The sequence below is a fragment of the Anomaloglossus baeobatrachus genome, chromosome 2, assembly GCF_048569485.1.
Source record: "Anomaloglossus baeobatrachus isolate aAnoBae1 chromosome 2, aAnoBae1.hap1, whole genome shotgun sequence".
NCBI classification, from domain to species: domain Eukaryota; kingdom Metazoa; phylum Chordata; class Amphibia; order Anura; family Aromobatidae; genus Anomaloglossus; species Anomaloglossus baeobatrachus.
In genome coordinates, this window is record NC_134354.1 from 261,266,166 (window position 1) to 261,280,577 (window position 14,412).

The window sequence follows — 14,412 nt, forward strand, 5'->3', positions numbered from 1 at the left end:
TATCAGGATGGGACATTTTAGAAGTTGTGGAACGGATCGTCAGCATTGCAATGATTTCCTATGAGGAATCTTGCTTTGCTGAACGAGTACCTTGATTAACAAGCACAGTCCCAGAACGGATTGTTCTCGTTAAGCAAGGTTCCACTGTATAGTGTTCTTGAAAACGTGAAAGAAAAAAAAAAAACAGTGTCGAAAATATTAAAAAAAAAAGGGTGATCCTACCTTTTTTTTTTTTCTGGGGATATTATATTTACCATGTTCACTAAATGGTAAGGCTAGGTTCACACACTGCGTTTTTTTGACGCTGCGTTTTAGTGCGTTTTTTGCTGCAAAAACCGCACAAAAACGCACCCGTGTAAAAAAAAAAAACGGCAAAAAACGCACGCGTTTAGCTGCGTTTTTGCTCACTGCGTCTTTATGCGTTTTTTATCAGTGAACAAAAAAAAAGGTCTGATGTCATTTCCTTCTTCAATGTGTTCTTCATTCTCCACTAGTGTATGCAGAAGAGCAGACAGCAGCTGTCGAACTACAAGGCTCAGCATCATCCATCCAATAGTGTATACAGGAGAGCACACAGCAGCTGTCGACCTACAAGGCTCAGCATCCTCCTTCCAGGACTGTATGCAGGATTTCTTTGCCCCCCCCAAACAAAAAAAATGAAGTGGGCTTCGCCATATTTTTGTATGCTAGCCGGGTACAGCAGGCAGGTACGGGCTGCCCCCAACCCCCAGCTGCCTATTTGTACCCGGCTGGGAACCAAAAATATAGGGAAGCATTTTTTTTCTTTAATTATTTCATGAATTTCATGAAATAATTTTTTAAAAAAAATGACGTGAGTTTCGCCCAATTTTTTGAGTCCAGCCGGGTACAACTAGGCAGCTGGGGATTGGAATCCATAGTGCAGGGTGCCCATGCTTTCTGTGCACCCCCACTGTGAATTGCAGTCCCGCAGCCACCCCAGAAAATGGCGCTTTCATAGAAGCGCCATCTTCTGGCGCTGTATCCAACTCTTCCAGCTGCCCTGATGCCGGGTGGGTCGCCGGGTAATAATGGGATTAGGGCTAGCTGTATAGCTGGCCCTAAGCCCGAAATTCATGGTGTCCCGCCAATATTAGACATGGCCACCATGAATTTCTAGTAAAGATAAAAAAAAAACACAACACAGAAAAATATTTTTATTAGAAATAAAACACAACACAATTAGTGACTACATCTTTATTGAAATAAAGAACCCCCCTCCTCCGCAGTAATCCTGGGTCAAGGGTCCCGCGCCGTCCAATCCGGATCCAATATCATCTGATCGGTTTGCTGCAAGGCAAAGCAATCAGATGATGTGTCAGGTTCTAGGGGCTGAAGCACATCACACATCAGCTGATTGTATAAAAGCCGATTATACAATCAGCTGATGCATCGGTGCAAAAAAAAAAATAAATACTCACTATGTGCTGATTACCGGCAGCTCCTGGAGCGATGTTTCCACCTCTAAACATAATAGAAAATCAACACCGTCCACCAGACTTCAAAGACGACGGGAGAAACGTCATGACGTGATGTCGCACGAGCGCCCACAAACGGCATAAACCGCGTCGCAGCAGTGATCCCGCTAGTGGTTTGCATATAACAGCCCTGAGTACTCTACTGCGATCTGCAATCCAGAACCTTATCGCTGGAAGAAGAGAAAGTCACCGCCCAGTCATAACGTACTTACGATCACCAATAGGAGCGGAGGGGGCGCGGAGAAGGCAACGTAGATGCACGCCTATATGTTGTTAATCGTTCAATGTGACAGGTCTCAGTGACCAACGATGTTGTTGCACAAGTTGTTTATGGATCTCAGGATCGTTGTTGCGTTGTTGTAAGGTTTGACTGTGTGACATCTCACCAGCGACCTCTTAGCAACTTACCAGCGATCCTTATCAAGTTGCGTTGTTGGTTGGGATCGCTGGTAAGTTTTTTAGTGTGACGGTACCTTTAGAGACCTTGTGCTCCCCCACCTTCTGGATGAGGATGCCCCCACAGATGCTAAATACGGATTAGGTCTGGAGATATGCTTGGCCAGTCCAGCACCTTTATCCTCAGTTTCTTTAGCAAGGCAGTGGTCATCTTGTAGGTGTGTTTGGGGTCGTTATGTTGTAATACTGCTCTGTGGCTCTGCTTGGGTATGTCAGAGTATCTGTTGGCATTAATGGTTCCTTCAATGAACTGTAGCTCCCCACAGCAGGAAGCACTCATGCAGCCCCAACCATGATACTCCCACCACTGTGCTTGACTGTAGGCAAGACACACTTGTCTTTGTACTTCTCACCTGGTTACTGCCCCACAGGCTTGACAACATCTGAATCAAATAAGTTTATCTTGGTGTCATCACACCAGAGGACATCATTCCAGTAATCCATGCCTATAGTCTGCTTGTTTTCAGTCTTTCTTGTGCATCATCTTAAGAAGAGGCTTCCTTCTGGGACAACAGTCATGCAAAGCAACTTGATGCAGTGTATGGTCTGAGCACCGACAGGCTAAAGGCCCCGTTACACGGAACGACATCTCTAACGAGATACCACTGGGGTCACGGAATTTGTGACGCACATCCGGCGTAGTTAGCAACGTCGTTAAGTGTGACACTTACGAGCGACCGCTAACGATCCGAAAAGCGGCACAAATCATTGATTGTTGACACGTCGTTCATTTTCAAAATATTGTTGCTCGTTTTGGACTCAGGTTGTTCGTCGTTCCTGAGGCAGCATACATTGCTATGTGTGACACCCCGGGAACAATGAACAACAGCGTTCCTACGTCCTCCAGCAACGAGGCGGGAGTGACGTTAATGCGGCTGCTCTCCGCCCCTCCGCTTCTATTGGTGGCCCGCTGAATGACGTCGCTGTGACGCCGCACGAACCTCCCCCTTAAACAATAGTTTGTTTGCCGGCCACAGCGACGTCGTTCGGAAGGTAGGTTCGTGTGACGCGTACTAGCCATATTGTTCGCCACGGGCAGCGATTTGTCCGTGACGCACGCACGACAAGTGCGATCACTAGTGACATCGCTAACGATGTCGCTGCATGTGAAGCAGCCTTAACTCTTCCACTCTCTTTAACCTTTGTAGTAATGCTGACAGCATTCATAAATCTATTTTGAAAGACACCCTCTGGATACGACACAGACTCCATGCACTCAAATTCTTTGGTCGGCCATGGCGAGGCTTGTTCTGAGTGGACCCTGTCTTGTTAAACCGCTGTATGGTTTTGGCCACCGTGCTGTAGCTCAGTTTCAGGTGTTGGTAATCTTCTTATAGCCTAGGCCATCTTTATGTAGCGTAACAATTTAGTTTTTTTCAGATTCTCAGATAATTCTTTGCCATGATGTGCCATGTTGAACTTCCAGTGACCAGTATGAGAGTGTGTGAAAGTGATAACACCAAATGTAACACACCTGCTCCCCATGTACACTAAGACCATATAACACTAGTGAATCACATGACACCGGGAAAGGCAATAGACTAATTGAGCAGAATTAGGCTATTTTCAATTAGAGGGGTGTACTCACATTTGTTGACAGCGATTTAGACATTAATGGCTGTGTGCTGAGTTATTTAGAGGGCACCAAAAATGTACAGTTATATATTGACTACTTTATATTGTATTAAAGTGTCATAGCTTCAGTGTTGTCCCATGAAAGAAGGGAATTTTGTTTACTTACCGTAAATTCCTTTTCTTCTAGCTCCAATTGGGAGACCCAGACAATTGGGTGTATAGCTTCTGCCTCCGGAGGCCACACAAAGTATTACACTTAAAAGTGTAAAGCCCCTCCCCTTGTGCCTATACACCCCCCGTGCCTCACGGGCTCCTCAGTTTTGGTGCAAAAGCAAGAAGGAGGAAAAGTTATAAATTGGTTTAAAGTAAATTCAATCCGAAGAAATTTCGTAGAACTGAAACCATTGAACATGAACAACATGTGTACACAAAGAACAACAGCCCGAAGGGAACAGGGGCGGGTGCTGGGTCTCCCAATTGGAGCTAGAAGAAAAGGAATTTACGGTAAGTAAACAAAATTCCCTTCTTCTTTGTCGCTCCATTGGGAGACCCAGACAATTGGGACGTCCAAAAGCAGTCCCTGGGTGGGTAAAGTAAAACCTCGAAATAGAGCCGTAAAACGGCCCCTTCCTACAGGTGGGCAACCGCCGCCTGAAGGACTTGCCTACCTAGGCTGGCATCTGCCGAAGCATAGGTATGTACCTGATAGTGTTTCGTGAAAGTGTGCAGGCTCGACCAGGTAGCTGCCTGACACACCTGCTGAGACGCAGCCTGGTGCCGCAAGGCACAGGACGCACCCACGGCTCTGGTAGAATGGGCCCTTAGCCCTGAGGGAACCGGAAGCCCAGAAGATCGGTAGGCTTCGAGAATAGGTTCCTTGATCCACCGAGCCAGGGTTGATTTGGAAGCCTGTGACCCTTTACGCTGGCCAGCGACAAGGACAAAGAGTGCATCCGAGCGGCGCAGGGGCGCCGTACGAGAAATGTAGAGTCTGAGTGCTCTCACCAGATCTAACAAGTGCAAATCCCTTTCACATTGGTGAACTGGATGAGGACAAAAAGAGGGTAAGGAGATATCCTGATTGAGATGAAAGGGGGATACCACCTTAGGGAGAAATTCCGGAACCGGACGCAGAACCACCTTGTCCTGGTGAAACACCAGGAAAGGGGCTTTGCATGACAGCGCTGCTAGCTCAGACACTCTCCGAAGTGATGTGACTGTTACTAGGAAGGCCACTTTCTGCGAAAGGCGTGAGAGAGGAATATCCCTCATTGGCTCAAAAGGTGGTTTCTGAAGAGCCATCAGCACCCTGTTCAGATCCCAGGGTTCTAACGGCCGCTTGTAAGGAGGGACTATGTGACAAACTCCCTGCAGGAACGTGCGTACCTGTGGAAGTCTGGCTAGGCGCTTCTGAAAGAACACAGAGAGCGCTGAGACTTGTCCCTTAAGGGAGCCGAGCGACAAACCTTTTTCCAATCCGGATTGAAGGAAGGAAAGAAAAGTGGGCAAGGCAAATGGCCAGGGAGAAAAACCCTGATCAGAGCACCAAGATAAGAATATCCTCCACGTCCTGTGGTAGATCTTGGCGGACGTTGGTTTCCTAGCCTGTCTCATAGTGGCAATGACCTCTTGAGATAACCCTGAAGACGCTAGGATCCAGGACTCAATGGCCACACAGTCAGGTTGAGGGCCGCAGAATTCAGATGGAAAAACGGCCCTTGAGACAGCAAGTCTGGTCGGTCTGGTAGTGCCCACGGTTGGCCCACCGTGAGATGCCACAGATCCGGGTACCACGACCTCCTCGGCCAGTCTGGGGCGACGAGGATGGCGCGGCGGCAGTCGGACCTGATCTTGCGTAACACTCTGGGCAACAGTGCCAGAGGAGGAAACACATAAGGGAGTTGAAACTGCGACCAATCCTGAACTAAAGCGTCTGCCGCCAGAGCTCTGTGATCTTGAGACCGTGCCATGAATGTCGGGACCTTGTGGTTGTGCCGGGACGCCATTAGGTCGACGTCCGGCATCCCCCAGCGGCAACAGATCTCCTGAAACACGTCCGGGTGAAGGGACCATTCCCCTGCGTCCATGCCCTGGCGACTGAGAAAGTCTGCTTCCCAGTTTTCTACGCCCGGGATGTGAACTGCGGATATGGTGGAGGCTGTGGCTTCCACCCATAGCAGAATCCGCCGGACTTCCTGGAAGGCTTGCCGACTGCGTGTTCCGCCTTGGTGGTTGATGTAAGCCACCGCTGTGGAGTTGTCCGACTGAATTCGGATCTGCCTGCCCTCCAGCCACGGCTGGAACGCCTTTAGGGCAAGATACACTGCCCTTATCTCCAGAACATTGATCTGAAGGGAGGACTCTGGCTGAGTCCAAGTACCCTGAGCCCTGTGGTGGAGAAAGACCGCTCCCCACCCTGACAGGCTCGCGTCCGTCGTGACCACAGCCCAGGATGGGGGCAGGAAGGATTTCCCCTTCGACAGAGAAGTGGGAAGAAGCCACCACTGAAGGGAAGCCTTGGCTGCCCGAGACAGGGAGACGTTCCTGTCGAGGGACGTCGACTTCCTGTCCCATTTGCGGAGAATGTCCCATTGAAGTGGACGCAGATGAAACTGCGCAAAAGGAACTGCCTCCATTGCTGCTACCATCTTCCCTAGGAAGTGCATGAGGCGCCGCAAGGGGTGTGACTGGCCTTGAAGGAGAGATTGCACCCCTGTCTGCAGTGAACGCTGTTTGTCCAGCGGAAGTTTCACTATCGCTGAGAGAGTTGAAACTCCATGCCAAGATATGTCAGTGATTGGGCCGGTGTCAGATTTGACTTTGGAAAATTGATGATCCATCCGAAACTCTGGAGAGTCTCTAGAGCAATGCTCAGGCTGTGTTGGCATGCCACTTGAGAGGGTGCCTTGACAAGCAGATCGTCTAAGTAAGGGATCACCGAGTGTCCCTGAGAGTGCGGAACTGCTACTACTGTTGCCATGACCTTGGTGAAGACCCGTGGGGCTGTCGCCAAGCCGAAAGGCAGTGCCACGAACTGAAGGTGTTTGTCCCCTATGGCGAAACGCAGGAAGCGCTGATGCTCTGGAGCAATCGGTACGTGGAGATAAGCATCTTTGATGTCGATTGATGCTAGAAAATCTCCTTGGGACATTGAGGCGATGACGGAGCGGAGCGATTCCATCCGGAACCGCCTGGTTTTTACATGTTTGTTGAGCAGTTTTAGGTCCAGAACAGGACGGAAGGATCCGTCCTTTTTCGGCACCACGAACAAGTTGGAGTAAAAACCGTGACCCTGTTGCTGAAAAGGAACAGGGATCACCACTCCTTCTGCCTTCAGAGTGCACACCGCCTGAAGAAGAGCCTCGGCTCGCTCGGGGGGCGGCGATGTTCTGAAGAACCGAGTCGGAGGACGAGAGTTGAACTCTATCCTGTAACCGTGAGACAGAATGCCTCTCACCCAACGGTCTTTTACCTGTGGCAGCCAGGCGTCGCAAAAGCGGGAAAGCCTGCCACCGACCGAGGATGCGGTTTGGGGAGGCCGAAAGTCATGAGGAGGCCGCTTTGGGAGCGGTTCCCCCGGCGGTCTTTTTAGGACGTGACTTAGACCGCCATGAATCGGAGTTCCTCTGATCCTTCTGAGGCCTTTTGGACGAGGAGAATTGAGACCTGCCCGCGGACCGAAACCTCGATTGTACCTTCCGTGGTTGAGGTCTGTTTGGTTTGGATTGGGGTAAGGATGAGTCCTTTCCCTTGGATTGTTTAATGATTTCGTCCAATCGCTCACCAAACAGACGGTCGCCAGAAAATGGCAAACCGGTTAAGAACTTTTTGGAAGCAGAGTCTGCCTTCCATTCACGTAGCCACATGGCCCTGCGGACTGCCACCGAATTGGCGGATGCTACCGCTGTACGGCTCGCAGAGTCCAGGACAGCATTAATGGCGTAGGACGCAAACGCCGACGCCTGAGAGGTTAAGGACACCACTTGCGGAGCAGACGTGCGTGTGACTGCATTAATCTGCGCATGACCAGCTGAGATAGCTTGGAGTGCCCATACGGCTGCGAATGCTGGAGCAAAAGACGCGCCGATAGCTTCATAGATGGATTTCAACCAGAGCTCCATCTGTCTGTCAGTGGCATCTTTGAGTGAAGCCCCATCTTCCACTGCAACTATGGATCTAGCCGCCAGTCTGGAGACTGGAGGATCCACCTTGGGACACTGAGCCCAGCCCTTGACAACGTCAGGGGAGAAGGGATAACGTGTATCCTTAAGGTGCTTGGAAAAACGCTTATCTGGACAAGCTCGGTGTTTCTGGACTGCCTCTCTGAAGTCAGAGTGATCCAGAAACGTACTCATTGTACGCTTGGGAAACCTGAAACGGAATTTCTCCTGCTGAGAAGCTGACTCCTCAAGTGGAGGAGCTGGTGGAGAAATATCCAACACCTGATTGATGGTCGCTATAAGGTCATTCACTATGGCGTCACCTTCAGGTGTATCTAGGTTGAGAGCGGCATCAGGATCAGAATCCTGATCTGCTACCTCCGCTTCATCATCCAGAGAGTCCTCCTGCTGAGACTCCGAACAGTGTGATGAGGTCGAGGGAATTTCCCAGCGAGCCCGTTTAGGCGGCCTGGGACTGCGGTCCGTGTCAGAGACCTCACCCTGGGACCTATGGGTCACCCCAGGAGCACTTTGCTGCTCCAACTGAGGGGGGCCTGGGGTCAATGATTGAACAGTGCCCGTGGCCTGAGTCACCGGTCTGGACTGTAAAGCTTCTAGTATCTTAGCAGACCATTTATCCATACTCTCAGACAGTTTGTCAGCAAATACTGCAAACTCTGTCCCTGTCACCTGGACAGTGGTAGCAGAGGCTCCGGCTGAGTAAGTGCCACAGGGGCCGAGCATTGCACACAATGAGGATCGGTGGAACCTGCCGGTAGTATAGCCGCACATGAGGTACAGGTTGCAAAGTAAGCCTGTGCTTTGGCACCCTTGCTTTTTGCGGACGACATGCTGTTGTCTCCTCTGAGTACAATCCAGGAGGGTATATAGCCAAAAATCAACAGTGCGACCGTACAGTGTAAATGTATAGCATATAAGCATATATATATATATATATATGTACACTTCGGCACTCAGTGGGGCCAGCACCCAGGTGCTGCTTACCGACCGCTCAAAGCGGTCGTGTGATCACCAGATTCCCTTGCCTGGGCCTCCCAGAGCCGTGTTGTCTCTCCTCTCCAGCGTCAGAAGTGCTGACAGGAATGGCTGCCGGCGTTCTGTGGGGAGGAGGGGGCCGTGGGCGTGCTCCAGAAAGTGCGGGAATCTGATGCCCCACTGAGCTGAGTGAGGGGGGAGGAGGATACAGAGTATGCTCCGGCCCTCAGCGCTGACGTCCTGTGCAGCGTCCCGCCCTTCCCCTGACTGGCAGGCCTGGGGGCGGGAATATGCGATACTAGGCCGCAAAAGCCGGGGACTAAAGTTACAAGCGCGGCCGGCATATAAGCGCGGCCGGCGCGGTAGTCCCCGGCGCACTAATACACCCAGCAGTGCTGCAGTGTGTATGGCACAAGCGCTCCATGCGCGGTCCCCCAGGGGGACACAGAGTACCTCACAGTAGCAGGGCCTTGTCCCTGACGATACCCGGCTCCTGTCCAGCAGATTCCCCAGGGGCTGCGGAGGGAGCACGGTCTCAGTGCCTGGAGACCGATTAGGATCCCACTTCACCCAGAGCCCATTAAGGGATGGGGAAGGAAAACAGCATGTGGCTCCTGCCTGTGTACCCGCAATGGGTACCTCAACCTTAACAACACCGCCGACCAGAGTGGGGTGAGAAGGGAGCATGCTGGGGGCCCTGTTATGGGCCCTCTTTTCTTCCATCCGACCTAGTCAGCAGCTGCTGCTGACCAAGATGTGGAGCTATGCGTGGATGTCAGCCTCCTTCGCACAAAGCATGAAAACTGAGGAGCCCGTGAGGCACGGGGGGTGTATAGGCACAAGGGGAGGGGCTTTACACTTTTAAGTGTAATACTTTGTGTGGCCTCCGGAGGCAGAAGCTATACACCCAATTGTCTGGGTCTCCCAATGGAGCGACAAAGAAAGATATATTTCCAAAAATATGAGGGGTGTAATCACTTTTGCGATATACTTATATATAGTACACTATATATTACACATACCCACACAGAATCAGCACAACCCATATGGAAGGACGACTATTCTGACAAAGTAGTTCCCCTACTTATTTTAAAGGGGTGGTTCACCCATTTTTTTTTTTCTCCAATGATTCTCACTTACCATTGTCTGCATCTTCTGCATTGGCTTCCGTTTCCATTTCTGGCACTGAGCGGCGCTATGCTGCACGCTCAGTGCCTGTCACATGACCCCCTGGAGCTGTGGCCGCCGGCATCCTCTGACGTCCCGGCATTTCCGGGCTCTCAAACAAGACGGGTACGTCACAGGATGCCGGCGCCACTCAGATTGAGTGACAGGGCTGTGGGCGGTGACTACCGCACGTCACAGCTCAGCATCGAGGGGAGGATCCGGAGGACGTCTGTGTGGAGCCGGCGTCCTGCAGATGGTGAGGCTGAGGCACAGGGCGCCAGTGTGCAGTGCAGTGCAGGGGGGGGGGGGGGGGTCTTCAGCTGAATCCCCCCCTGCACGTAAGTATGTGATCACACTGTCCACCCGCCCGCTCTGCTGCGATGTCAGGAGAGCGGCCGGTGTCGGGCAGTGTGATCATCTGCTCCTCCCAGCAGCAAGACACTGACCGGCATGTCACCGCTGTGCTCTGCCATCTGTCCTGCTGCATGGGACCAACTGTCTGCACTCTGTCACCTGCATCACAAGTCACAGAGTGGAGACAGTTGGTGACAGAGCACCTCTGCCCCCCCCTCTTCTTTCCCCCACTCTCTTCTCCCCCCCCCCTCCCTCTCTTCTCCCCCCCCGCTCCCTCTCTTCTCCCCCCTCGCTCGCTCTTTCCCCCCCCGCTCGCTCTCTTTCCCCCCCGCTCGCTCTCTTTCCCCCCCCGCTCGCTCTCTTTCCCCCCCCCGCTCTTTCCCCCCCCTCGCTCTTCTCCCCCCCCTCGCTCTTCTCCCCCCCCTCGCTCTCTTCTCCCCCCCCTCGCTCTCTTCTCCCCCCCCTCGCTCTCTTCTCCCCCCCTCTCTCTTTCTCCCCCCCCTCTCTCTTTCTCCCCCCCCCTCTCTCTCTCGTCTCCCTCCCTCGCTCTCGTCTCCCCCCTCGCTCTCTTCTCCCCCCCTCGCTCTCTTCTCCCCCCCTCGCTCTCTTCTCCCCCCCCGCTCGCTCTCTTCCCCCCCCGCTCGCTCTCTTCCCCCCCGCTCGCTCTCTTCCCCCCCCCGCTCGCTCTCTTCCCCCCCCGCTCGCTCTCTTCCCCCCCCCGCTCGCTCTCTTCCCCCCCGCTCGCTCTCTTCCCCCCCCGCTCGCTCTTCCCCCCCCGCTCGCTCTCTTCCCCCCCCCCGCGCTCTCTTCCCCCCCGCTCGCTCTCTTCCCCCCCCCCCCGCTCGCTCTCTTCCACCCCCGCTCGCTGTCTTCCCCCCCCCCCGCTCGCTCTCTTTCCCCCCCCCGCTCGCTCTCTTTCCCCCCTCCCCGCTCGCTCTCTTTTCCTCGCTCTCTCCTGGCATGGTCAGTACAGAAATCTCTCCATCGTGGAGGGGTGAGAGGGAGTAATAAACATGGAGTCCCTACTGTGTCTGTGTATTTATTTCTAATAAAGTATTTTTCTCTGTGTGATGTCTTCTTTTTTTTTTTTTTTTAAACTCTTTGTTGGAGATTCTTAATGGCCAGGTTAACTTGGCCTGACATTAAGAATCTCGGGCTTTATACCAGCTGGTAAAACATAGCTGGTATTGACCCCTTATTACCCAGCGTGCCACCTGCCACCAGGGCCACTGGAAGAGTTGGATACAGCGCCTGAAGATGGCGCTTCTATGAAAGCGCCATTTTCTGGGGCAGCTGTGGACTGCAATTCGCAGTGGGGGGCCCAGAAAGTTTGGGCACCCTGCACTGTGGATTCCAATCCCCAGCTGCCTAGTTGTACCTGGCTGGACTCAAAAATTTGGCGAAGCCCACATCATTTTTTTTTTTTAATTATTTCATGAAATTCATGAAAAAAAGGGCTTCTCTATATTTTTGGTTCCCAGCCGGGTACAACTAGGCAGCTGGGGGTTGGGGGCAGCCCGTAGCTGCCTGCTGTACCTGGCTAGCATACAAAAATATGGCGAAGCCCACGTCATTTTCTTAAAAACGTTTTCAGGGAAAAACCTTTATAAAAAAAAATGCTTCCCTGCATTTCTATTGCCAGTGAAAGTAACACCAAGCAGCGGGTTACCCTGGTTACCCTTAGCAATAGAAAATGCAGCGGGAGCCCACAAACAATGTGATTTTTTTGTTTTTTTATTTTTAATGAATTTTTTTTAAAAAAAATCGGCATGGGCTTCGCCCATCGAGCACCAGAGCATTTTACTGCTCAATTCATCCCAAGTAATCAGATGACTCCAGTGTCGGCCGATTACTTGTTCTGTGTCCCCCTGCATCCATCGCAGCGTGTACGGGCTGTGAGGTCAGCGGAGTGGAGACAGTGACATGCTCTGCTCTGACACATCGTGTGCTGCATATCACTATCTTTCTCCACTCTGGCACTTGTTGTGCAGGTGACCGGATGCTACATGTCACTAACTGTCTCCACTATGGGACTTGTTGTGCAGGTGAGAGTGTATACAGTTGGTACTATGCAGCAGAAATCACAGAGTGGGGCAGTTAGTGACATGTATCATCCGGTCACCTGCACAACAAGTCCCAGAGTGGAGACAGTGACATGCTCTGCTCTGACACGTAGTGTGCTGCATGTCACTATCTTTCTCCACTCTGGCACTTGTTGTGCAGGTGACCGGATGCTACATGTCACTAACTGTCTCCACTATGGGACTTGTTGTGCAGGTGAGTGTATACAGTTGGAACAATGCAGCAGAAGTCACAGAGTGGACCAAGTTAGTGACATGTATCATCCGGTCACCTGCACAACAAGTCCCAGAGTGGATACAGTGACATGCAGCACACTATGTGTCAGAGCAGAGCATGTCACCAACTTGCTCTGCTCTGTCACCTGCGGTGCTGCATGTCACGTTTTTGCCTCGATTTGGTGCCTTTTTTGCTGCGTTTTTGCTCACTGCGTTTTTAATCAGTGCACAATGCCATTAAAGATTGTTGATGAAAAAAATAAAAAAGGTCTGATGTCATTTCCTTATTCAAAATGTTCATTGTATGCAGGAGAGCAGACAGCAGCTGCAGAACTACAAGGCTCAGCATCCTCCATCCAGGACTGTATGCAGTTTTTTACCCAAAAAGAAAAAAAAAAATGACATGGGCTTCGCCATATTTTTGTATGCTAGCCGGGTACAGCAGGCAGGTACGGGCTGCCCCCAACCCCCAGCTGCCTATTTGTACCCGGCTGGGAACCAAAAATATAGAGAAGCCCTTTTTTTTTTTTTTAATTATTTCATGAATTTCATGAAATAATTTAAAAAACAAATGACGTAAGCTTCGCCTAATTTTAGTGTCCAGCCGGGTACAACTAGGCAGCTGGGGATTGGAATCCACAGTGAAGGGTGCCCAAGCTTTCTGGGCACCCCCACTGCGAATTGCAGTCCGCAGCCACCCCGGAAAATGGCGCTTTCATAGAAGCGCCATCTTCTGGCGCTGTATCCAACTCTTCCAGCTGCCCTGATGCCGGGTGGCTAGCTAGGTAATAATGGAGTTAGGGCTAGCTGTATATTATCAGCTAGCCCTAAGCCCGAAATTCATGGTGTCACGCCAATATTAGACATGGCCACCATGAATTTCTAGTAATGATAAAAAAAAAAACACAACACACAGAAAAATATTTTTATTAGAAATAAAACACAACACAATTAGTGACTCCATCTTTATTGAAATAAAGAACCCCCCCTCCGCAGTAATCCTGGGTTAGGGTCCCGCGCCGTCCAATCAGGATCCAATATCATCTGATCGGTTTGCTGGAAGGCAAAGCGATCAGATGATGTGTCAGGATCAAGTGCCTGAATCCCATCACACATCAGCTGATTGTATAAAAGCCGATTATACAATCAGCTGATGCATCGGTAGAAAAAAAAAAAATAAATAAATACTCACGTCTGTGCTGATTACCGGCAGCTCCTGCAGCGGAGTCTGATCCTGGCCCATCACTGCAGGAGCTGCCGGTAATCAGCTGATGAAGTCCCCTGACGGCAGGATCAGCTGATAGCCGGCCGGGCGCGAAAAAGCCGGCGACAACACGAGAATCGATCAGCTGATGAGTCAGGTGACTGCATCAGGTGATCCACGGCCAGGTCCTGCAAGCTTCGTACGTGCCTCGGGGAGACTGCACACAGGCAGAGCGGCGGGACCGGGACAGGGGCTGGAAGCGGGCATGGCACCGGGACCCTGCAGACAGGTGAGTATGACACACACACACATACACACTCACACACACACACTGTATATACGCACACACACTGTATATACACACACACACACTGTATATACACACACACACTGTATATACACACACACACTGTATATACACACACACACACACACTCACACACACACTGTATATACACACACACACACACACACACTGTATATACACACACACACTGTATATACACACACACACTGTATATACACACACACACTGTATATACACACACACACACTGTATATACACACACACACACTGTATATACACACACACACAGTATATACACACACACACTGTATATACGCGCACACATACACACACACTGTATATACGCACACACACTGTATATACGCACACACACTGTATATACGCACACACACTGTATATA

At 51.2% G+C, this 14,412-nt stretch overlaps 1 pseudogene; it reads right to left on the reverse strand.

The window, feature by feature from the left end:
* LOC142291333 (zinc finger CCCH domain-containing protein 11A-like) overlaps nucleotides 1-14,412 on the reverse strand; it is a 183,828-nt pseudogene that overhangs the window by 102,830 nt on the left and 66,586 nt on the right.